This window comes from Balaenoptera physalus (assembly GCF_965194825.1).
Source record: "Balaenoptera physalus genome assembly, chromosome: 7".
In the NCBI taxonomy this organism is placed as follows: domain Eukaryota; kingdom Metazoa; phylum Chordata; class Mammalia; order Artiodactyla; family Balaenopteridae; genus Balaenoptera; species Balaenoptera physalus.
Window position 1 is genome coordinate 47,060,433 of NC_138886.1, and position 26,707 is coordinate 47,087,139.

The 26,707-nt window shown below is 39.8% G+C and overlaps 1 protein-coding gene and 1 long non-coding RNA gene across 20 annotated transcripts in view; one reads left to right on the plus strand and one right to left on the minus strand.

Moving 5' to 3' along the window:
• TMC1 (transmembrane channel like 1) overlaps positions 1–26,707 on the minus strand; it is a 375,625-nt gene that overhangs the window by 165,498 nt on the left and 183,420 nt on the right. The window contains exon 4 of one of the 19 annotated variants that reach the window (XM_082470930.1): positions 16,587–17,751. The exons of 17 other annotated variants lie outside the window; for them this stretch is intronic. The gene's annotated coding sequence lies outside the window, so the exon portion shown is untranslated. One more of the 19 variants, XM_082470919.1, reaches the window with a different exon arrangement.
• The window catches only part of LOC309665019, a 120,595-nt gene continuing 114,228 nt past the window's right edge, over positions 20,341–26,707 (plus strand). Inside the window, exon 1 of the long non-coding RNA XR_014266161.1 lies at positions 20,341–22,717. This is a non-coding gene — a long non-coding RNA (uncharacterized lncRNA). The remainder of the gene's footprint in view (positions 22,718–26,707) is intronic.

Consider the following 26,707-nt stretch of genomic DNA (forward strand, 5'->3'; position numbering starts at 1 on the left):
TCCCCGATTTAAATACTTGCAGAAACACACCCATGTTATCTACTCAGCAAATGTCTGAAATCAAAGAAAACAATCCAACACTGGACATTAACGTTTTACAAATAGCATAAGATCCCAAAAGTACAAGAAAAACCTTGACATTATAGAAAAAGAAATTAGGTGGACAAATTCTAAGTACAAGGCATCTAAAGAGGGGACCATCTAGAAATCTATCATACAGTACACTAGACTCAATCTGGAGTATCCTACAATTTCATATTAAATTTGTACAATTTTATACCAAAACTGTAGTCTTTTTAAGAAAACATTTTACATTTAGAATAACTACTTAAGACATTTAAACTGTAGATAACATTTAACTATAAGCAAGAATAAAAAACAGTCCTACAATAATCATCTTTTATTTCTTCTCAATAATTAAATAAACACAAATGCCTTCTCTGCTTTTATGCCTAACTACCTCTCTACTCCTTTAGTCTCATTCCACAACATCAAAAGTAGGGGTGAACAAACAAAATCAGTAATGGCAAACACTCACAGCAAGGGCCATTGTATTAGGGATTATCAATGACAGGAAATTTGTACAATGAGATATCTAGTTAAAAGAGTAACCTACTAGAGAATGGACCCGAGGATACGGGGAGGGGGAAGGGCAAGCTGGGACAAAGCGAGACAGTGGCATGGACACACACACACTACCAAACGCAAAATAGCTAGCGGGAAGCAGCCACACAGCACAGGGAGATCAGCTCGGTGCCCTATGACCACCCAGAGGGGTGGGTCATTCTTTTTTCTTTATTCCGCTCTGTGGTAGTTATTTCCAATATTTTATCTTCCAGGTCACTTATCCGTTCTTTTGCCTCAGTTATTCTGCTATGATTCCTTCTAGAGAATTTTTAATTTCATTTATTGTGTTGTTCATCATTGTTTGCTCTTTAGTTCTTCTAGGTCCCTGTCAAACATTTCTTGTATTTTCTCCATTCTATTTCCAAGATTTTGGGTCATCTTTACTGTCATTACTCTGAATGTTTTTTCTGGTAGACTGCCTATTTCCTCTTCATTCGTTTGGTCTGGTGGGTTTTTACCTTGCTTCTTCATCTGCTGTGTGTTTCTCTGTCTTCTCATTTTGCTTAACTTACTGTGTTTGGGGCCTCCTTTTCACAGGTTGCAGGTTTGTAGTTCCCGTTGGTTTTGGTGTCTGCCCCCCAGTAGCTAAGGTTGGTTCAGTGGGTTGTGTAGGCTTCCTGGTAGAGGGGACTGGTGCCTGTGTTCTAGTGGATGAGACTGGATCTTGTCTTTCTGGTGAGCAGGACTGCGTCCGGTGGTGTGTTTTGGGGTGTCTGTGACCTTATTATGATTTTAGGCATCCTGTCTGCTAATGGGTGGGGTTGTGTTCCTGTCTTGCTAGTTGTTTGGCATAGGGTGTCCAGCACTGTAGCTTGCTGGTCGTCGAGTGGAGCTTGGTCTTAGTGTTGAGATGGAGATCTCTGGGAGACCTTTCACCATTTGATATTATGTGAGCCGGGAGGTCTCTGGTGGACCAATGTCCTGAACTCGGCTCTCCCACCTCAGAGGCACAGGCCTGACACTCGGCCAGAACACCAAGACCCTGTCAGCCACACAGCTCTTCTTTAGGGCTTAGTCTAGTTTTGTTTGCCTGTAGTGGGCTGTGTGCAGAAGCCTCGCACCTAACACATGGGATTAGTGTTCCCAGCGAAGAACCGCTGCAAGCAACACGAAGCGCTGCCCAGGACACCTCAATTCCTACCTTTGTTTTTAATCTCACTAGAGATGTGCACTCAAATAACCATGATTTAAAATCACTTGAGGGGCTTCCCTGGTGGCGCAGTGGTTGAGAATCTGCCTGCCAATGCAGGGGACACAGGTTCGAGCCCTGGTCTGGGAAGATCCCACATGCCACGGAGCAACTAGGCCCGTGAGCCACAACTACTGAGCCTGCACATCTGGAGCCTGTGCTCCACAACAAGAGAGGCCGCGACAGTGAGAGGCACGCTCGCCGCAACTAGAGAAAGCCCTCGCATGGAAACAAAGACCCAACACAGCCAAAAATAAATAAATAAATAAATATTTTTTAAAAATCACTTGAAATCATTTACTTGTGTAGTTTTGCCACCAACTCGATTCACCGTTAATATGTTTATTTTTACTTTGTTTTAAGAAATTGTTCCTTTTTATTTTGCCTTTTTTCTAATTATAGAAAATATTAACTTGGTTCTAAAGTCATATCTACTAGCAAGCTATACCCAGAGGAGTCTCACTTGTTCTATCCCCATCCTTTTCATCTCCATTCAGATATATGTATAACATGAGAGAGAGAGAGAGAGAGAGAGAGAGATTTTAAGGAATTGGCTCACAAAATTGTGGAGAGTGACAAGTCTAAACTTTGTAGGGAAAGTCACCAAGCTGGAAATTCAGGTTAAGAGTTGATTTTGCAGCCTTGAGGTCAAATTCCTTCTTCTTTGGGAACTCTCAGTCTTTGCTTTTAAAGCCTTCAACTGATGGAATGAGGTCCACCCACATTAGAAGGGTAATCTACCTTACTCAAAGTCTATTGACTTAAATGTTACTCACACATAAAATATACCTCCATAGCAACATTTAGACCAGTTTGACCAAACAACTGGGCACCATAGCCTAGCCAAGATGACACAAAATTAACCATCACCTTACACATATATATTTATATTCATATGTATATGTACAAACACATACCCATACTCACATACTCTTCTTGGATAAATGGTAGTTTACGAGTCATGTTTCCTCTATCTTGCTTTTTCACTTAACAGTTTATCCTCAAGATTACCCCTGGCTGTGTATAGAAATAGTCCTCATGCCCTCTCTCAGCTGCATAATATTTCATTATATGGATATAACATCACGAGTTCACAGTCTCTATTGGTGGTCATTTGAGTTGTTTCCACTCTTGCTCTTACAAGTCATGCTGCAGTGGATAGCCTTTTCATGTGCTGTCATTTTGTAAAATGCATGTAAATGCCTGTGTAATGAATGAAATTATTTTGGAAGCTTTGAAATTCACAGTGGTCTTTTAACATTTGGTATTGTCTCAGTTAACATATTTGAATCATGCAGCCGCTATCATGTGAGGGTCTAAGAAAATCTCTAACACTTAAAAAGAGTCCTCATACTGGACTATTAAGCATTTTCATGCCTAGAAGAAAATGTATGAATAGTTCTTGAAAAAAATTCTCTATCTCTCTAATTTTTTAATTTAATTTTGCTTAATTTAAATGTGTAATACAAAATGAGATATAAACTACTTATAATGATAGTTCTTATATAATAACAAGACTTCACAAACTCAAACCAAACAGACTTACAACATTAATACACTATATTCAACAACTATCCTTTGGGGATGCAGGGTGGTATCCAGGAACCAATCCTCCAAAGATAACAAGGGATGACTTTATATAAACCCTGGACGTTATATATGCATATATATATATATATATATATACATACACATACATATTTTCATTTTAACTTTCCCCAACGTTTCACATCTAGTATGCAATAAAGCTGAGATTCAAACCCAGATCTCTCTGTTCCACTAAACAACCCAGACTAAAACAGGCCAGTGGTTTTCTATGACTTGGGGAAATTAAGATAGAAGTGGTTGTGATTCACTGAAAGAGACATGGGATCTGAATCCAGGTAATTGTAGCCCAGCTGTACTATGAAGTAGCTTTGTGAATTTGGACATGTCCCTGAACCTCTCTGGATTTCAGCTTCCTCATTTGCAATGTAAGAGGGCCAGATTAGGTCATGGCTTTACAGATCTAAAATTCTGTGAATTTCCTATACTGGCAAAACATCTCTTTTATGACAGAGTAAAGACTTAAGCAATATTCTTCCTTTTTTGGCTGTGGAGTTTCTTATTACATCTAAGCATCAACCAATGGGGTCAAAGAGAGACTGGGAAATTTTTCTGCAAACTTGGAAAGCGTCTATTCCAAATATTTTAATGCTAAAGGATGACCATTTGATTGAAGGATATGGTTAAAAAATATTATACACTATCTTGGAAATACCATGTTGGAGTAGAAAAGCCATTTTGGAAATCACTCAGTATTACCCCCTCACTTTACTGATGCAAGTTATGTGATTTCCCCAAGACCACAAAGCTTACTTGTATTATAGACAGCTTTATTACCTGGGTTATTAAGATCAAGCATACCATAATGCCTTCAAAATTATCTTATCATATTCACCACAAAAATACAGAAAAGGAAAGCAGTGTAAGAGAGTGGTTAAGTGTAGGCTGTGAAATTAAATTGCCTGGGTGAAAATTCCAACAGTGTTACTTTGTGATTTTGAACCAATTATGTAATCTCTTCATGCCTCAGTTCTCTTCATCTGGTAAATGAGGGTGACAATAATTGCACATATCTCTAGTTTACCAGGAGAATTAAAATAGTAAATCCAGGAAAACTGTTTAGTATATTGTCTGGCACATAGGAAATAATCAATACTAGCGAGGATTAAGATTATATTGTGTATTTGATACATTGGCTAAATTTGGTTTCATGTTTCAATTGTATTTCTTTCCCTGGTACTCAGGGTCAGAATTATTCTAAAATGATCTTTTAAGGATTGTCAATCTATAAGTTAGACTATGATAAAAGCATCCAATAGAAAAAAATGAACTCTAAAATTAATTTTAAAAAGAATGGACCCAGGTATAGAGCTGTTTTCCACTGTAGTACACTAGAGTCAAGTTATTTCCTTGAAAACCCTGTAAAAATGACTCAGAAGTCATATATAAGTAACATCTCATCCACTGTTCTTCTCCAAATTTTTGTCCTCCATTAAGCAGTCAATGATCTGATTTTTGCCAGTGTATGGACATTGCTAAAACATCACCATATTTAAATGACAGTGATTAAATCCATTTAACACACTGTGTATGAATTTCAAAAGGTCTATATGACTGTTTATCTCATCTTTATGGACCTTTAAACTTAATAGCTTTGGTTGCAATAAAGAAGTGATTTCCAAAAGTTAAGCATCTCTTCAAAGCTACTGCCAGACTGTTTAGTTGATCAAAATTATGATGTCATCCAGACACAGATCTCTGTGTGTCCTTGCTCTTCAACTTGTCCACTAATTAATGATATAGTGGTGGGGTGTGTGGGGAGTGAGATATGGTCCCCTGTCTGTTAATGAAGACATTAGTCAAAAGAAATATCAGTTCAGTTCAGGGAATAAAAATGTCGCCGTTTTGCTCTGGTTCAATAGTTTTAGGATGATATATAGGTTCATTTAAAACTCATAGTACAATAACCCATGTTGGATTTATCAATTCCTCTCCTTCCCCATCTGAAATGTTAAGGTAGCCAGTCTTAAACACAGAGCCCCAGAAGATTATAATCAAAAGAACTACCTCACTGCACATTCCCCAAGCATACCCCTCCTACAGTTGTGCTAATCAAAAATGTCTACAGACATTGCCAAACATCCCCTAAGGGGTAAAATCTTCCCAGATTGAGAATCAGTCTCATGCATCCAACAGAAGACTGCTTGTCCTAGATCAGGGATTAGTAAATTACAGCCCATAGGCCAAAAATAAAACCCACTGCCTATCTTTGTAAATAAAGTTTTATTGAAACACATGTATATTCATTCACTTACTTATTGTCTATGCTGCTTTCTCACTAAAAGAGCAGAATTGAGGAATGGTGACAGGTATTGTATAACCCATAAAACCAAAAATATTTACTATCTGGCTCTTTAGGAAAAATTTTGCCAACTCCTGTACTAGTCTACTGATTTCAAACATTTTTTTAGTGATGACAACTTTTTTTATAATGAAATCTTACATAAGAATTGTGTCAGACAGGGTCCAGATGGAACTTTCAACTTGGGTAATTTGAGAAAGTAAAGCATATGTAGAATAATTTATATAGGCAATTTCAAACGTGTCAGAGTATAGAGAAATCACGAAGGGCTAAGAAAGCTGGGCATTATTTCCGTCTCTAGGCCTGAAGGGGAGAGGACCAAAACGACCTTATAGGAAGGGAGCCAGAAGAATGAATACCTCCCTCACATTCTCCCTTTCTCCAGTCTCAGACCAGTGTTCTCCAATGGCTAAATCCAAACAGAAGCAGGAGAGCAAGATAACCCACTGATATGGTCCTTATTCATCAGCCTACCAGGTCACAGAGCAGAATGTAGAGGGTGGAAAGTAGATCTGGGGGGCAAACAGAAAAGAAACCCGGCATAGAGCCCTAATAACCGAAACTGATCAAAGTTTCTGTCATGTTTAGTGGGGGAAGGTATTGAGATCAGCACAGGTTGGCCTTATCTCGAACCCACTGGTCCAAGTTGAAATAGAGAACACAGTTTGAAAAGTCTCCTAAATCCCCTTCTGGCCTTCTGACTTCATTTGTCTCCTTTCTGAAGCAAAATCCCATAGTCAGATATTTCAATGCTGTCTTTTCTAACAAACTTCAATCCTTAAACCCATTTCCGCCATTCAAACCTTAAATCCCAAGTACCAGACATGCCCCCATTCCTCTCCTGCCTGCTACCTTCTCTGGTCATGTCCTCAAGCTACTAAACATTGGTAGAAAAAATTTAAATACCCTGATTACTGAATCTCTACAATGTCATAATATCAGATAACAGGGGCCTAACTGCTTGCTCAGCTTCCCATGACTTTCAGCCCTTAACTAAAACTGCCTGAATATCCTAATCACCAAATCTGATAGCCTTTTCCTAAAACTTCATCAACCTTAACTTCTTCGCATCAAAAGATCTTGCCATTATTCCTTCCATCTTGGTTTACTTCTTCTGGCTTCCAAAGCACCATATATTCTTTTTTTTTTTTAATTGAAGTATACTGATTTACAATGTTGTGTTAGTTTCAGGTGTACAGCAAAGTGATTCAGTTATACATATATGTATATCTATTCTTTTTCATATTATTTTCCCATATAGGTTATTACAAAATATTGAGTATAGTTCCCTGTGCTATACAGTAGGTCCTTGTTGGTTATCTATTTTATATATAGTAGTGTATATATGTTAATCCCAAACTCCTAATTTATCTCTCCCCCACACCCTTTCCCCTTTGGTAACCATAAGTTTGTTTTCTATGTCTGTGAGTCTATTTCTATTTTGTAAATAAGTTCATTTGTATCATTCTTTTAGATTCCACATATAAGCAATATCATATGATATTTATCTTTCTCTGTCTGGCTTACTTCACTTAGTATGATAATCTCTAGGTCCATCCATGTTGCTGCATTATTTCATTCTTTTTTATGGCTGAGTAATATTCCATTGTATATATGTACACATCTTTATCCATTCATCAGTCGATGGACATTTAGGTTGCATCCATGTCTTGGCTATTGTAAATTGTGCTGCAATGAACACTGGGGTGCACGTATCTTTTCAAATTAAAGTTTTCTCTGGATATATGCCCAGGATTGGGATCCCTGGATCATATGGTAACTCTATTTTTATTTTTTTAAGGAGCCTCCATACTGTTCTCCATAGTGTCTGTACCAATTTACATTTCCACCAATAGTGTAGGAGGGTTCTTTTCTCTCCACACCCTCTCCAGCATTTATTTTTGATGATGGCCATTTTGACCAGTGTGAGGTGATACCTCATTGTAGTTTTGATTTGCATTCCTCTAATAATTAGCAATGCTGGCCATCTGTATGTCTTCTTTGGAGAAATGTCTACTTAGATCTTCTGCCCATTTTTTGTCTGGGTTGTTTGTTTTTTTTGATATTGAGCTGCATGAGCTGTTTGTATATTTTGGAAATTAATCCCTTGTCAGTTGCATCACTGCAAACATTTTCTCCCATTCTGTAGGTTGTCTTTTTGTTTTGTTTATGGTTTCCTTTGCTATGCAAAAGCTTTTAAGCTTAAACGACCATATACCATGATCAAGTGGGATGTATCCCAGGGGTGCAAGGTTTTTCAGTATCTGCAAAGCAGTGTGATACACCACATTAACAAATTGAAGAATAAAAACTATATGATCACCTCAACAGATGCAGAAAGCTTTTGACAAAATTCAACAACCATTTATGATAAAAAGTCTCCAGAAAGTTGGCATAGAGGGAACATACCTCAACATAATAAGCACCATATATGACAAACCTACAGCTAACATCATACTCAACAGTGAAAAGCTGAAAGCATTTCCTCTAAGATCAGGAACAAGACAAGGATGCCCACTCTCACCACTTTTATTCAACATAGTTTTGGAAGTCCTAGCCACAGCAACCAGAGAAGAAAAAGAAATAAAAGGAATCCAAATTGGAAAAGAAAAAGTAAAACTGTCACTGTTTGCAGACAACAGGATACTATACATAGATAATCCTAAAGATGCCAACAGAAAACTACTAGAGCTCATCAATGAATCTGGTAAAGTTGCAATATACAAAATTAATGCACAGAAATCTCTTGCATTTCTATACACTAACAACAAAAGATCAGAAAGAGAAATTAAGGAAGCAATCCCATTTACCATTGCATCAAAAAGAATAAAATACCTAGGAATAAACCTACCTAAGGAGGCAAAAGACCTGTACTCTGAAAACTGTAAGACACTGGTGAAAGAAACTGAAGATGACTCAAATGGAAAAATACATCATGTTCTTGGATTGGAAGAATCAATATTGCTAAAATGACTGTACTACCCAAGGCAATCTACAGATTCAATGCAATCCCTATCAAATTACCAATGGCATTTTTCACAGAACTAAAACAAAAAAATTTTAAAGTTGTATGGAAACACAAAAGACCCTGAATAGCCAAAGCAACCTGGAGAAAGAAAAACGGAGCTGGAGGAATCAGGCTCCCTGACTTCAGAGTATACTACAAAGCTACAGTAATTAAAACAGCATGGTACTGGCACACACAAAAAATATAGATCAATGGAACAGGACAGAAATCCCAGAAATAAACCCATGTACCTATGGTCAATTAATCTATGACAAAGGAGGCAAAAATATACAATGGAGAAAAGACAGCCTCTTCAATAAGTGGTGCTGGGAAAACTGGACAGCTACATGTAAAAGAATGAAGTTAGAACATTCTCTAACACCGTATACAAAAATAAACTCAAAATGGATTAAAAACCTAAATGTAAGACCAGACACTATAAAACTCCTAGAGGAAAACATAGGCAGAACACTCTTTGACATAAATCACAGCAATATCTTTTTGCATCCATTTCCTAGAGTAATGGAAACAACAAAAATAAACAAATGAGAGATGTATCTTGGTGATATTATTTGAACCTTGAATCAAGCCAAGCCTGAAGCCTTCCTCTCATTTTACTTTTCACAATTGCACCAGATTAATCTTCCTAAATCATCATTTTGATTGCTTAAAACCTCCTTAAGTGGGGCTTCCCTGGTGGCTCAGTGGTTGAGAGTCTGCCTGCCAATGCAGGGGACATGGGTTCGAGCCCTGGTCTGGGAGGATCCCACATGCCGCGGAGCAACTGGTCCCGTGAGCCACACCTGCTGAGCCTGCACGTCTGGAGCCCGTTCTCCGCAATGGGAGAGGCCGCGACAGTGAGAGGCCCGCGCACCACGATGAAGAGTGGCCCCCGCTCGCGGCAACTGGAGAAAGCCCTCGCACAGAAACGAAGACCCAACACAGCCAAAAATAAATTAAATAAATAAAAATTTTTTAAAAAACGAAAACAAAACAAAAAAACCTCCTTAAGTGACCACACAATGAAATCCCAAAGCAGTGGTCTGATGTTAAAGTTATTTCATTACCTGACACCAACCCAACCCATCCATGCTTGCTCTCTATGACTCCCCTTCCCACACCTCATGCTGTAGCTCCATTGTGTGTTTGTGTGTTTATAGTCACAATGCTGTGCATTAGATCCCCAGAATTTATTCATCTTCAAACTGTAAGTTTGTACCCTTTGACCAACACCCTCAGCCCCTGGTAACCATCATTCTACTCTCTGTTTCTATGAGTTCAGCTTTTTTAGATTCTACATACAGTGATATCATACAGTATTTATCTTTCTCTGTCTGACTTATTAGATATTTGACAGAGCACATGTAAACACATATCCTATTTTCCTCTCAAAAGGAAGGTCTCTGAGATGGAAGAAATATCTCTATCCCATAACATAACTAAATAGAGGTTCTTTAAACTTTTTCAGTTCTGATGATGAATAGTAAACCAACACAGTTAATCTATTCACTGATTTGTTTATTATCCATTCACTCAACAAGTGCTTATTTAACTCACCAAGTTCTTATGTAATGCCTAGTGTGTGTCAGGCACTGTTACAGGCTTTGAGGATATAGTAGTAAACAAAACAGATGAAAATCCCTGCTCATAGAGCTGTGGAAGGAGACAGCAAAAAAGAAGAAAAATAAGTAAAATTTATAATATTTTGCTGAATATGTGATAAATGCAGGAATAAATAAATAATAAATAAATGCAGGATAAATGTGGGGGTAAATTGCAACCCCGCACTTAGAAATGTTTCTAGCCATGATCAACTCCCCTTAGATGGTGGGTAGAAATGTGACGATATTGAGCTAGTGAATAGAGGAGGCTCTTGTAAACCATTCCATATTAAAAATATTTAGTAAATCTTGTAAACTTTCAGGAGCATGGGGGTATACTCTTGCTTCAGCTTGGCTCATTTCTAAGGTAATTTTCATGGTGAATTTCAGTATATAGCTCCTTTTTTTCAGTTATGTTCAGGATTACAATGAGAGCTTATCGGCAGAAGAATTGTATATATTTGAAATGTATTCAATTCTGACATACTGGCATTAAAATTAAAAGCATATTGGACATCAATGTTTTCTCCTTCATAATTACAGGAAACTTTATCACCAAGTGATGATGGCCCTTTCTCCCATTATATTCCAACAAAATAACAGCCTTAAAACTGAACTTGGCATTGCTGTGGTCAGAGGAAATGTTTTATACTTAGCTTCAGAACATAGAAATTTTTCTGACCCAACATATCCATGAAAAATGATGTGTTAATGTATGTGTGTGTTTGTGAGAGAGAAAAAGAGAGAAAGAGAGTGTTTGTTGGACATTATACATACGTGGTTATGGATAGAGAGAGGAAAACAGGCAAAGAGCCAGTAAAATAAGCAATAAAAAATCCTTGGTTTGTGGTCAGGCATGAAGCTGTAGCTTGGGCCTTCAGTGGCTCCAGCAATGAGTTAATAAGCCAATAAAATATGTGTCCATTTTAGATGTTCAGAGGTCAAAGCACTTGAAACAAAGTGAGTTACATGACCAAGTTCCCCTGAGTCAGGATCATATTCTTGTTCGCCAAGATGCCTTAAATATTTAGCAGAGCCATCTGTACTACTGAAAAAATAATCTCCATAAAGCTCTCAAGACCACCTCTATATACAGTACTGTAAATGACATTGAATAAAATAAAAATGAAATGATCTATAGTGGTGGCAATCTAGTCTTACTCCTACCACCTCCCAAAACTAAAAGCCATAAGCTAAATAGCAGATGCTCTTTATTTTTGTTGTGAGTTAACAAGTTTGGCAATTTCTCTCTAGTCAGAAATGCTCACTGGGGAGGAAGTAAGTTTCTACCTAAAAATTTGAGTATTTTTACAAAGAACAACGTTCATCTCAGAAAAAGGAAATATTAGTCACAAAACACAACAACAAAATGTTCTCAGGGTTCCAAAGTTTCTGGATGCGTGGCATACTTGGGATATAGGAATTCACCAACAGGAAAATCAATACTATTCACTAGCATGTATAATTCTGGATTTAGTCCTCACCCATTGCTTATTGGCTGAGTGAACTTGAGTTACTTTACTTTCTCAAGTCTCAGTTTCATTTGTTATGATGTTGTAGAGGAGGAAAAATAATTTTCCCTCTACTCTTCTGAGTTCTAGCTGAGACTCCTGTAATACAAAAACAGATTAATAAGAGAAAAACAAACAAGTTTATTAACACGTATACCTCATGTACAAATGGTAGATACACAGGGGAAAATGAGTAACTCTCCAGGGTGGCTTAGAATTCTGACTCAAATACCATCTTCACCTAAAGACCAAAGAAGGAAAGGTGAGAAAAGGTCAGTCACAGGAGGTTATTAGCACAGTAAACAAGGAAAAGTTTGTTACGCAGATTTAAGTTGGTACCTTCTCCATTGGTAAGATTCTCTTGTGATTTAGAATCAAACTTCTCTTTCTGATACAGAAAGGGAGATGTCCTCGACCAATGGAGAGTCTTAAGGTTGTCATGAGGATTCAATGAGCTAAGGTAAATAAGGTATTCATAACACAGTTGGAACACAGAAAGTGCCAAATAAAAGTTAACCATTATTGGGCTTCCCTGGTGGCGCAGTGGTTGAGAGTCTGCCTGCCAATGCAGGGGACACGGGTTCGAGCCCTGGTCTGGGAGGATCCCACATGCCGCGGAGCAACTGGGCCTGTGAGCCACAACTACTGAGCCTGCGCGTCTGGAGCCTGTGCTCCGCAACAAGAGAGGCCGCCGTAGTGAGAGGCCCATGCACCGCGATGAAGAGTGGCCCCCGCTTGCTGCAACTAGAGAAAGCCCTCGTACAGAAACGAAGACCCAACACAGCCAAAAATAAAATAAATAAATAAATTAAATTAAAAAAAAAAAAGTTAACCATTATTATTTCAGATCGATGTTTCTTCAAGTGTGGTCCCTGGACTAGCGGCAGCAACATTACGGGGGACCTCAGACATACAGATGCTCAGGCCTCATCCCAGACCTACTGAATCAGAAACTCCGGAGGCAGGACCCAGTTCTCTGTTTTAACAAGCCCTGAAGGTGATTCTGGTAACCACTGAAATGAGAACCATGCTTATAGAATATAGGGTTATACAAAAAAGAAGTAAGTTCTAATATAATTCATCCCTAAGAACTTCTGTTTTTTTTGTGACTATTTAAATGCAGAAGAATGCTTGGTTTTATTTCTTTCCAAACAACTAAAAAAGAAATCCAGCAGTAGCTTGAGAACAGTAGGATTTCTGTAGAATAACTCTTACCATCTTATTTTTGACTTTGCTTAGACAGACTCCTTTATGCCACACAACCATGTTCCAAGAGATCTATTATTAAATTGTGTTAATGTATTTTGTAAAGCCAAAGATACAATGGAAAAACTCAAAAGAGAGAGCCTACAGTATTGGTGAGAATTACGAAATTATACATTTGAACACAGCCTATTACTCATTAGTCTTAACCAATTCCATAAACAAAATCATATGACTATAAGATGGGAGCATAGGCATATGCTGAATCAGTGACAAACCTAGGTGCACGAGTGTAATGCAGGGTTTCTAAGTCTGTGCATTTTGTGGCTTGAGTATAGTCAATAAGGTGTATGCACAGTTAAAGGTAAAATTGCCGTTTAGAACAAAGAAAGCCACAGTGTGTATTTTTGTCACTTCATCCTCCACACTGCTGCCATAGAGATTTTTCTAAAGAACACATTTAATCGTGTCACCATACAACTTAAGAGACTTAAATGGCTCCCTTAAGCCTGGCATGAGAGTCTTTGTAATCTGGCACCTGCTGACATATTTCACGGACCCCAGTCCTATAATTATAGCTCCTCTATGGAGCCTTGCTTGACAGCCCACTCCTCATCACTAGGGAGCTGGTCCTTCCTAACTCAGAGCTTCTGGAGCACCGTGTGCAGACCTCTAGAAATCATTTTTACATTACATTATAATTGTTTGAACGTCTGTCTCTAAACAAGACATTTACTTAACTTTTACTGACGGCAAGAAGCACATTTTCATTTTTGTGTCCCCAGCAGTTGGCATAAAGCCCAGTACAAAAGAGACACTTAGTAAATAAAGACATTCTGTGGGTCTAAAATGTAAGATCTATACAGGAACCAGAGATCAGCCCAGAAAAAATACAGCCATCACCTGGAGCCTCTTTCTACCCATATTACAACCAAAATCTTTGAATTTTGAGAAAAAGTTCTGCCACTTTCAAGGTTCCAGTGTCACCCTCATTGTAGCAGACACAGTCTCCAAGATAGAATGTTCTGTTCCCACTATCTTCTGAGAGCCACTAAAACTCATTTCATTTAAGACATTCTGACCCCCAAAGTTACTATGTCAGTTGATATTGATTGAAACCCCCGATTTTTATCCCAGGCTGCATGTCACGAGCTTTACAGTTTCAAGACTTAAGTCAAAACTGCAAAATAAGCTGGGTGTAGCAGGTTTAAGGCAACCGACCCCACATTTGTTAGCTTAGTGAGTAATCCTCCTGGCTCCAGAATCATGGTAATTATTTGCTGATCCACAACTCATCACTCTCCATTTTACTTCCCTCACAGCCCTGCTACCATTTCACAACCTGTCAGATTAGCATTTTAGAATGCTTTCCCTTCTCCACTTGGCTCTGCTCTGTGCCCTGGTATTTTATTCTTGATAATCATTCAGCCCTGAAGCATTTGGCCCAGGGTTGCTGGAACACCTAGCAAGCTATTTAAGCCAATTCCTTCACTGGAGCACTGGATGCTTGAGTCACAACACCTTGAATTAATCGCAAATTGTTTGAGAATATCCTATTTGTTTGGTTGCTCGTTATCATCTCCCTGTCTACTGTCATATCCCTTAAGCCAAAGGACACATTTTCAGTTTTTAAGTGAATTGGAGCAATGGATGGGTCTGGATAGAATGACAATAACTCTCCCTGTAAGTACCCAGCTCCTCACTGTCTGCCTGGAGAAATCTAGTGACAGTTCCCTGTTGCTGATTCTGAGATATCCGAGGCTCCTCCTTGCCTGGAAACTTCTGATGCTCTTTTGCAATGACCAACAGAAGCTTCAGTTTTCTCATCCTTACAGGGCTTCTGTAAATTGTAATAATTTGTAAATAAATTGTAAATAATTGTCAATAATCAACAAATGGTAGCCAATCTAGCCATTGCAACTGTAATTTGAAGGCTGTATTAGTTTCCTAGAGCTGCCATAACAAGTACCAAAAACTGGCTTAGAACAACAGAAATTTATTGTCTCACAGTTCTGGAGGCTAAAAGACCAAAATTAAAGAGTTGACAGGACCATGCTTTCTCTGATGGCTCTAGCGGGGGAGCCTTCTTTGTCTCTTCTAGCATCTGGTAGTTGCCAGCAATCCTCAGTTCCTTGGCTTGTAGATGCATCATTCTAAGTCATATGGCCATCTTCTCCCTGTGTGTCTTCATATCATCTCCCCTCTGTGCTAATCTGTCTCTGTGTCCAAATGTCTCCTTTTTATAATGACACCAGTCATATTGGATTAGGGCCTAATGACCTCATTTTACCTTTATTACCTCTATAAAGATCACATTTCCAAATAAGGTCATATTCTGAGGTATTGGGGGTTAGGACTTCAACATGTCTTTTGGGGAGAACACAATTCAATCCATAACAGAGGTGAAAGGTAGCAGAATATGTCACCTTAAAATATGACTGTAGGAGTTCAGGACATGCCACTCCAAAATATGCCACTTTGGTATATTGACTACTTTGAGCTGAAGGCACTTGAAAAACAGCAAACGCAGGTAGAGACTTTCTCTGAACTTCCCTTATGTGTCTAAACACAGATCCTCCAAAAGGAACTCACTTGTCATAAATCCCTTCCCTGGGAGTTTCATTAGGCAAAGAAGATTGACTTACTACAGGACAGAAGGGTAGAGGTCAACACCACGCCTAAACGAACTTTGCCACAAACTATCATGTCTCGCGTATACATTCTTCTAAGGACCCATTCAACTTTCCTAAAAATCATTCACTCTGCCCTGAGAGGCCTAAATGCTTTTTCCGCTTTCCCTACTAAGATAGCATTTAAGTCTGAATTCTAAGCCACCTTGGGCTTACTCATTTTCTTCTGAGTATCTCCCATGTATACATGAGGTATACATATTAATAAACTTGTTTGTTTTTCTCTTGTTAATCTATTATTACAGAAGTCTCACCGAGAACTCAGAAAAGTAGAGGGAAGTTATTTTCCCTCCCCTGCAGAAGCAGAGTAGCCAATTGTGGTAAGAATACAGTATAGAATGGTATTTTGTTTTTCTAATAACTGACCCAATTTTGTTTTGTTGACCTCGCTTTTCTTGCTGAGGAACAGGATTCCCTGGTTATAATTCAATTTAATTTCTCTTTTGTTCTTAAAATAATCAGACAAGTTACCCCCTCAGGTTCTCACTGTCCCTGGACAGCACCTGTCTGGGGTGGGGAGAAGGTAGTGGCACACTGGTAGACCAACTCTTTAGGGGAGAAAAAAATCCAAAGTGCCCTATTTGTAGCAGTGACTGATTTCCACTGTGTATTAATGCTATATAGAGTAGTCCAACCAGGGCTGATTCAAACTACCAATGAACAACTGGCAAAATTCCTGAAAATTTAAACTTAGTCTCTTGAGCAGGTATGAACTATTTCCAGCACCCCCACTGAAGGCATGGTCTGCTTTCTCATGACTGCCTTCTCCCTTTCTCCTCCCTGATTCTCCAACCTGCATTTACCCACAAAACTTCAGGCAACTGATGTGGGAGCGGGTAACACTGACTTACTTGAGATGCAGCAAGCTGCTCTCAGCAACTCTGATATCCCTTTCTGGAGGTTGTTGCTGTCTCTTATCCATCAACATGACAGGGCCTCCTCTGCATGGCAGGTGTCCAGGGACTGGATGTGCATTTGTTGGTTCATTGCAGGGTCCTGAGGGGTCTTCCTCTGCATACTGCTTGATATGGAAAATCCAGCTTCAACTTGGCCTCTACTGCCCAGCCCTTTCCTTGTGAAATTTAACCTACAGACTTTTTTTTTTTTTTTTTGATCCACTCTTCCACAGTCCTTTTGGGAGATATTTGCAAGAAGGCTTTTGCCCCATCCATCTTCTTTGGCATCCACCTAACGGAGGGAAATCTAAATATCTTTGCAAAAACAATGGTGGGAAAGGCAGGTGCCCTCTGGCTAAGCCATGTCTCTCCTACCACTTTCTCCTTGCCTAATTAGCATCAAACACTCTGCTGGTCCAATAGGAAGCAACTTTAAGACAAGAGAACATTGTCAGCACCTAACCAAGTGGAGAGGAGGAAACAGATGTACATCCCCAAATGTACAGGAAAAGGAGAGGAACAAGTCCAAAGTCCTTCTTTGAGTAGGAAAGAATAGTTTCCACAATACAAATTCTGCATTCTCCCAAAAGTCATCATCTTCCTCTCTTCCAGTCCCTCTTTTTTTTTTTCTTCTTTTAAAAATTTATTTATTTATTTTTGGCTGCATTGGGTCTTTGTTGCTGCGCACGGGCTTTCTCTAGCTGCGGCGAGCGGGGACTACCCTTCATTGCAGTTTGTGGGCTTCTGTTGCGGTGGCTTCTGTAGTTGTGCCTCGTGGGCTCTAGAGCGCAGGCTCAGTAGTTGTGGCGCACAGGCTTAGTTGCTCCACGGCATGTGGAATCTTCCCGGACCAGGGCTCGAACCCGTGTCCCCTGCATTGGCAGGCAGATTCTTAACCACTGCACCACCAGGGAAGTCCCTGGTCCCTCTTAAATGTGACTCACTGATAAAGACAGGGAAACCAGTTCAGCCTTCCTAGCAGTAGGAGCAAGGATTAGGAAACGCATGACTGAAAACCAGGTCCTCGGCCTTGGAGAATTCAGTAATTTTATTATCAGAGCTCTGACTCCACTTTTTTATTATCTTTAATAATGTAGTGTTTGCTACATTATTCAGCCACCTTTGGGAGAAGAAAAAGATATTAGTAATAATAGATAACATTATGAAAATAGAATAATCATACCTCACAATGCTCCCTTACATTATTATTCCAGTAGTGGAGAAAAAATAAAAAGCTTGTTTTTAATCAAAACTAACCATAATTAAATCTGCCTTCCAAGTTGGAAGAATAGGGGGAGGAATTAATTTATGTCACTGGGAAAATAAATCTCTCTGCTGCCCCCTTTCAGTTGCAGAGACTGGTGGGCGAGAAGGATTGAGACGCAGAGTAGATGATTTAGCAGAGCAAGAGCACATTCATTCTTCTTTGGATACACAAGAAGATCCCCAGAGCAGAGACTGAGGATAGTAGGGTCTACTCCCACCTCTGAGGGGGAGGCAACAGAAGTAAAGGAGGGAGCAAAAAGATAATAGGAATGCAACACTGTGGTAGCTGAGGATTGTTTTGTTTCATTTTTTTCTATTTTCCATTTAAGATATTTACTCTGCTAGGATATAAACCCCCTTCTGTGTTCTCAAACGTGCAGTAAAGACTATTACACATAAGTGCCCCATGAGGGTATTTTTTTTTCATGTAATTCAAAGAAAAGGGGATGAGTACAGTGTTTGTGCAGCGTGGGGTGGAGAGAAGGGAACCTGTATGGGAGATGAGAGGCTAGGAATGTGGAATAAGTTCTCCCAGGAGCAGGAAGTAGGAGCCAGCCCTGAACCAACATTAAGCCCTGGAAAGGTGTAAAAATCTTGAAGAAGACCGGAGAACAGAGGGTCTGCGCTGACATCTGGGTTTTATTATTAATACGGTTGCTATTGTTATTATTCTCCACTAGGGAGCTAAACAGAACACACACAACACAGCTCCCAAGGCACAATGGCCCCTACATCTGGGTCAGGGACTTGTGAGAGGTATATTACCAACTCTTTATACACCCCTAATAAGCACTGACTTTTATTCATTCTCAGGGCCATGTGGTGAGAAAGTTGGAAAATGTAGCCGTTTCCTGGAGCTGACATGTGGGTATCCAGGATGACCTCATGCCAGTTGCTACACACGGCTACTATTGTTCTTCAGTCTTCATCTAATAGAGGGTGAACAGCAGGTGCCCTCAAGGTAGCCCTTCCTTTTCCAGAAACTGAAATCTGTCACAGAGCACTGAGAGTCCAGAGAGTTGAGTAAATATGAGCCAATCTGCACTATTGTGAGGCATGCAGTCCTGCTGACCCGCTTGGCAAGAGCACTTTCCCTGCCCAACATGAACAGCACTGTGTCATCCTTTCTTCTCTGTGCAGGAAGAAAAGTCAACAGCTAGAACTTTGGTCCATTACAAACGTAAAACATGCTTCTCTAAAGAGACAGCATTAGAAAGTCTTTTCTAATAAACTTTTCTCATTAGGAATTCCACATCTCGTTATCTGAGAAGTCTCTCATGTGGCAGTTTTGTGATAGATGCCACAGCTTTGTAACAGTAGCAGCAAAGCCCTCAGCTGATGGTATTTCACTTTATGAAATTCAAATCCACAAATATATGCCAGGGATGTTAGTGGCCAATGTGCCTTCCACCCTGTCACAACATGAAGTAGGGATATAAGATTTTATGGCACCTATAAGCCACTGACAGTCAAGTGTCTCACACACTTCTTTTTTAGAGACCCTAGTGGATTTTTCTTTGCTCTTTTTTCTTCCTTTTTAAACTTGCATTTCTTTAGTTAGTTGTGTATTTTCTTCAAGGTGGAGTGAAAGCCTTTAATATTTGAATTCCATGAAGAAGACCTACTGATATACAACTCAACTACTTTAAGCTGCCGAAAGCAACTATGTTAAATACACAGTATACTGAGTTTCCAGAGGGGACAGTGTATACAATTCCTTATCAGGTGTGCTTTGGTGTAGATTTACACTATGTGCCTTTGACTATCTTTCTTCTTGGAAGAGTCCCTGCTGCTTGTCAGAAGGTGTGCTACTGGGTACTTCCAGTAAAGACAGCCTTTATTATTAGGGTCAGTTATTGTGTAAACTTAGAAAAGTAACAAGGTCTTGTATTTTAGTTTTATCTTTGACAAATTAGGTTGTTGTATGATCTGCTATCTAACCAACTCCCTCATGAATCACCGTGGCATACAAACAAGAATAATTTAGTGAACCTTACTTCTAATACCGATCTTCAGTACACCCAGCATAATATGAAAGCAAAATAATTGAAAAATGGAAGAGAGAAGAGAAAGGAATGAAATGAGGAAGAAGTAAAGGAAGAAAAGGTAATAGGATTAATTAGACATTAAGGAAGCTCTGGGGTCCAATTGTATTTTCCATTCACATCTTTCCCTGGCTAGAAAAATCTGCTCTAAAAATAGAAACCCCATATTTGGGGGGTATACTCTTAGGCTGAGGATACATGAATAGTCTTTATACTTGTCAGCAACTAGTTCCTTTTGTCTACCTTGGTAACCCCAGTATCTTGCACATTAACAGTACTCAGTAGAGGCTCTGATAAATATTTGCAGAATAAATGTTTAAAGTTAATGTGGAAATCATTAGATGAAAGGTTGATAAGGAAAGGGAGAGATCAGGCTGTGAATACTTGAATTCAAGAATCAATATTAATATCACTAAAATGAAACAGCCAGATCCAATGTGCCTCCTGCAGTGACGTGATGTGATGTGAAATATATAACATCGTATTCTCGCAAAAACCTGAACCTGCGTTGGATGAAGGCTTTAGAGCTGAATTCCAGTCAAAAAAGAAAATGGCAGCTGGAGGAACAAGTTAAACACCACCTAAAGGAAACAGACGTTCTACAGGTCAACTCATAGTATCTTTAACAAGTCAATGACAAGGAGAAAAAGAGAGAGAGAACTACCATGGACCTTGACGGAATCTCAATTTGTCCAAATAAATTATACAAAGACAGTTAGGGAGATTGTAATGTGTACTGTGTGTTGAATGATTCCACATCATTTAACACACAGTACAATAAAGCTATGGCAATGTAAGAAAATACCCACGTTTTTGGAAATGTATATCAAAATAGAATGATGTGATAATTGAGGTGTGCTTAAAATAGTTAACACACATGCATAAAGAGAAGGGGAATAGATAAATATTGTACGGCAAAATCTTTATAAACACTGGATCTGGGTAATAAGTATAAGGATGATATATGTATGGGGGTACATTTTGTTGTTTTCCATGCTTTTATGTTTGAAACATTTATAATACATTTTTTTTCAAAAGTAAATACCTTGGGGGATGTTCTGACCAGGAAGGGGCATAGGGAACTTTTTGAGATGCTAGAAATGCTCTCTGTATGATCAGGATGGTCGTTAAATAAATGTGTACATATGCAAAACTCATCAAACTGCACACTTAAAGTTATGCTCGTTATTGCATTTAAGTTATATCGCATTAAAATAAACAAACTAGTCTCCATCTTTAGTAGGCAATTAAATTAAAAACACCTGCATGAGTAACTAAATGTAGCACATATCTGCTCCCCTGGTGCCTCCACTTAAGAGATTTCTGAGAATTCCGGCATCCACTCTTTACCTAGTCTTCTACGTGCCAAAAAGCAATGACACTCAGTCACTGAGAATGCTATCTCCATGTTTTAGAGGCTGGAAAAACTATCACCCAGTTTCTGAGACGATGTGGCTTGAAAAAAGAGGTAAGTACGAGCATTGGCCTTGAGTCATCAGCATCACAGAGCCCTGGAAAGAAGAAGTGGAGGAAAAACTATGTGTCCTAAGGCAAAGAGATTCAAGGAGAGGGAGCTGGGGGAGGGTCAGAAGTGACAGCATCAGTAGAGGGACAGCGGTTCCATGGAATTGAACCCCTAGGTCTGTGGCTCAAAAAAGTATGTGGCGCCAGACAGTCCCACCCTCACCAGAAGATCCTGGGGGTAGCCTCGAGGAAAAGCTGTTGATGCTGCTCCTAGCTGGAGGAAAAGAAAGGAAGAGAAGAATAGTGGAGTGAGCAGCTATCAAAGGTCTTTTCCATGGAGACCATAGAATGAAGTATGGTGGCGGTGGAGCACCAACACCGTAGCGTCATTAGTTTATTGTAATGACTGAATCTTATCCTTTTCATTTTCACAAGAGAGGGAACATAATGCATGACAGGAAACGAGTAGAATCAAGGAGGCAGGCAGCTCTGATGACCTCTGAATCACCTTTGGGGTTGTTCTTCCCTTGTCTTGAAGAACAGCACACCTTCACAGCTGAATAGCACTGTGGTCCAGTCCTGTGGGATCTAAGAAGTCCTACAGCCATCTCCTTCAGTTCAAACTGGCAGAGTTTCTGCTGAGGTGGCTGATTCGGTCCATGGTTCTTACCAATGTCCTATCAAACGGCTGTTCCACCACACTCTTTGTGCTCTCTGCACACACTGACAATTTTCGAAATCTTTAAATTCTGGTTCCTTTTTGCATAATAATTCCTTCTACAATTCATTTATCTCTCCTTGTGTTTTACTATAAGCAGTCAGGGAGAACCAAGCTACTCTTTCAACACCTTGCTTAGAAAGCTCCTCGGTTAAATACCCAGTTTATCACTCACAGGTTCTACCTTCCACAAAACACTGGAATGTGAACAAAGTTCAGTCAAGTTCTTTGCCACTTTATAACAAGGACTGCCTTTTCTCCATTGTCCAATAACATGTTTCTCATTTCTGTCTGAGACATCATCAGAATGGCCTTTACCATCCATATTTCTATCATTCTATTCATGATTAATTATTATGCTTTATGAAGATAGAAGCTTTCTTTACGGAGTTCCTCTTTTCTTTCTGAGTTCTCACCAGAATTACCTTTAACAGACCTTTCATGGTAATCTTGGCTTTTCTAGCATGCATTTCAAAACTCTTCCATTTTCTACCCAGTACCCAGTACCAAAGCCATTTCCACAGCACCCCACTTCATGGTACCAATTTCTGTATTAGCCAGCTCTGGCTTCCAGAGCAAAATACATAGACTAGGTAATTTAAACACAAATATTTATTTTCTCACAGTTCTGGGGCTTGGAAATCCAAGATTAAGGTACTGACAGATTCGGTGTCTGGTGAGAACCCTCTTCCAGGCTTGCAGATGACTGCCTTCTCACTGTGTCTTCTCATGACAGAGAAAGGAAACTCTGATGTCTCTTCCTCTTCTTATAAGGGCACATCCCATCATGGGGCTCTACTCACTAGCTACCTTCCAAAGGCCCTACCTCCTAATACTACCCCATTGGGGATTAGGGATTCAACATATGGATTGAGAGTACACAAACATTCAGTCCATAACGTTACTATAGCATAATCCAGTTGATCCTGACTGATACAAAACCTATGACAATAAAGGAAGACAACCTTAAGATGAAGCCAACACTGTAGATAGCAAAGTGGAAAAATAGACAGGGTTTTTGACATCACTGAACCACTGGATCATCCCTCATAGAAAGGCCATTTTATTGCTAGACTTACCAGTTATATAAGAAATAAATTCCCTTATAATTTAAGCTATTTGAATCAAAACCACTTAACTGGTACAGTGATTATATCCTGTATTATATGACCCCCAACAATGCCGTATCTGAATGGAATAAGGGAGGGCACCAGACCTCTGAGCAAACGATGTGCAGGCTGGACAATGGTCTGTGAAGTAGATGGATACAAAAGCTCTGTCCAATAGGGACATCATACCCAGGGAAGTGACTGACCAACATCAATCCACTTGGCTTCAAGTCCTTCACTAAGTCTACTAATAGCAACAAGAATAGTTGAATTAGAAGCAGAGAGCTGCACGTTGTGAAATCAATTTCATAAATTGTGGGCTATAGTCACAGTTTTCATTTCCTATCACAGAATTAAAAAGCCATATATCTTCCCCATTCTGAGAAAAATTTAGAAACAAAGAAAAATTATGAGTCCACTTTCATACCTTCAAGCCACCATACTGTGAAGCCCCTGACGTCACCATTTTAGTAACACCGTGTCTCTGCAGGAGGAAGGCCCACAGTCGTGGAGCAAGAGCGGAGAAAGTAACTGAGACCTGCATCTGCCACCGAGGGGACTACAAGACAACCAGATAGCAATATCCGCATTGACCTGTCAATTCCAAAATGCAAATCAGTCTGAGAAGCACAGCTATATGCCTGTTCCCGCTTTTCTGTAATGCTGGCTTTGGGTGGAGATCTCTAACTTCCTTATTTCCTTCCATATGTGTCCTTTGAATAAAGCCCTCTGAATTACAGTGTCATTCTTTTTTGAAAACTAAACGCTGTTTTCAATATCCAATTATTCCAACTGTCTATCTCAAAAAGAGAGTCCATCTTCCCTCTAATAAATTTTACTCATATTTTTTAAGTATAAAAAAGTCTTTTCTCCCAGAGCAACATTTGTTTAAAAAACCCTGGGCCTGGACTGCCAGGTGGTAGTTGTTGCATCACTTATTTCCACCAGATGGCGCTGTTGCTGATTCACACATTGGGAGTCCTACCAAATTTAATCTCATCACTGAAAAAACACCAGCGACTGCTTCTCCCCATTCCTGAGAAATTACCACTTTTAACAACTACCACCTCTGTAACTAACCTGCTGGACACTTAACAACTGTCTCAGAGGGTTTCCTTAAGTGCAATTAGATATTGAGCTAAGCCCTCAGGATGCAGTGGTGTTCTCTTAGAATCTAGTAAGAGAGATGACCATTTAGCAAATTATCACACAAATAAACACATAATCACCAACTTTGATTTATGCTACAAATCAGAGAAACAAAGGTTCCTGGTTGCTAATGACCAAGCCTGAGGGGTGGAATCCAAAGGGAGCAAAAGGAGCTAAATTTGAAGAGGGAGAGTAAACATTCTTCCAAGCAGAAGGAATAGTCTTTAAGAAGGCACTGAGGCTGGAAGGGTTATGACACTTTGGACAGGCTAAGAAAAAGAGAAGCCAGAGCTTTGAAACTAAGGATAAGAGCAAAAGAAAGTTGGAAAATTGAGTGGTCCCACTGATAGATAAGTCCTTGGTTTCAGTGACAATCTATACAATGATTCTCAAATTTACATCTCTAATCACCTTCTCTTCCAAGTTCTATATATGTCCCTACTTAATATATCCACTTAGTTGTTTCAAAGACATCCTCAAATACATGCACAGCACTGAACTCATGATCCTTTCTGGTCTGATTGGCTGTTCCCCGAATGTCAATAAATGGCACAACCCATACATTCAGAAAACTAAAGAGTCCTTGCAGTCTCCCTCACCCTTAGGTGCATAGGCCATCTATCACCAAATTCTGTTCATTTTATCTACCAAATCTGACAGCTTTTCTCTAGATCAGTGATTCTCCACATGTGGTCTCCAAACCAGCAACATTAATATCTCCAGGGAACTGGTCAGAAATGCACATTCTCAGGCCCCAACCCAGGCCTAATCAAGGGGACCCAGATATCTGCATTTTTTTTAAATTAATTAATTAATTAATTAATTTTTGGCTGTGTTGGGCCTTCGTTTCTGTGCAAGGGCTTCCTCTAGTTGTGGCGAGCGGGGGCCACTCTTCATCGCGGTGTGCGGGCCTCTCACTGTCGCGGCCTCTCTTGCTGCGGAGCACAGGCTCCAGACGCACAGGCTCAGTAGTTGTGGCTCACAGGCCTAGTTGCTCCGTGGTATGTGGGATCTTCCCAGACCAGAGCTCAAACCCGTGTCCCCTGCATTGGCAGGCAGATTCTCAACCACTGCGCCACCAGGGAAGCCCAGATATCTGCATTTTAACAAGTCCTCCAGGAACTGGAAGTCCAGTACAGTTTGAGAATCACTGCTCTATAGCTACAGGGTCCCTGCTACTGCCATAAACCTATCTCATCATTACTTATCTGGGCTACAGGAGTAGCTTTGCAGTTGTTCTTCCCCACATCCATTAAAGCTGCTTTCTACATTAAATCTCAGCCCTGGCATCCATTATCATCTACAGGAATCTACTCTAAACCAACTAAATCCAAATCACTGGGGGTGGGGCCCAGGCTTCGGTATTGTGTAAAAGCTTCACTTTGAAAGCCAAGACTGAGAACCACTACTGAACTCAATTGTACTCTGAAGCCAGACTGATTTTTTTAAACTACAAATCTAGTCTTGCAATTCCCCTGCTTAAAACCAGCCAGGATCAAGCCCACATTCCCAACACCTATGAGACAGGCAAGTGCTCTGGCCCCTACATTTGCCACACACTCCTCTAGTCTTCTACCATTCCGGTGTTCAATCCATTGTAGGCTCCATGCTTCCCCTTGCTTTAGAGTTTTGCATATGCCGCTTGCTCTCTTGGCCTAGATGTTCCTGTCTTACCCCTTTTGCCTAGTAATCCTCACTCTTCCTGGAGATCTCAGTTCCATCTCCCCTTCCCCAGGGAAGTCTTTCCCAACCCTCTTTGTCATGGGAAGGGTAGGAGGGGGAGGATCCATATACCCCAGTTGCCCAGGAAGTCCCGATTTATGGACTCATGGCTTGTGGATTTACTAATTTATAATTTTATATTTATTTGTGATCATTTGATTCATGTCCATCTTCCTCACTGGATCATAAACCGTAAGAGACTGACACACAGGATGCACTAACAAATATTAGTGTTCCCAATTATATAAGGGGAAACTGAGTCTGCAGAGCTTAATCATCTTGCCCAGATCACACAGCAGGTAAATGGCGTGGCTGGAATTTGAACCGAGGTCAGGGATTTTCCAGCATCATAACAATGAAACTGTGTTTTCAGAGAGATTGCCACAGCCTGATTCAGTGCCTGAGTATCCACAGTGGCCCCGGATTGAGCTTTGCTTGATTCTTATTAGAATTGAGCTCAGCTTGAAAGCTACACAGTTATTTCCTTTCCATTGAAATTGTAATCTGCTCCAAGGAAATGAAGCTTATGGGTCTCAGGGTATAAAGGGCAAATATGTGGGAGAAGCCAGAGATCAAACAGTCAAGTACACTTGTTATAGAATT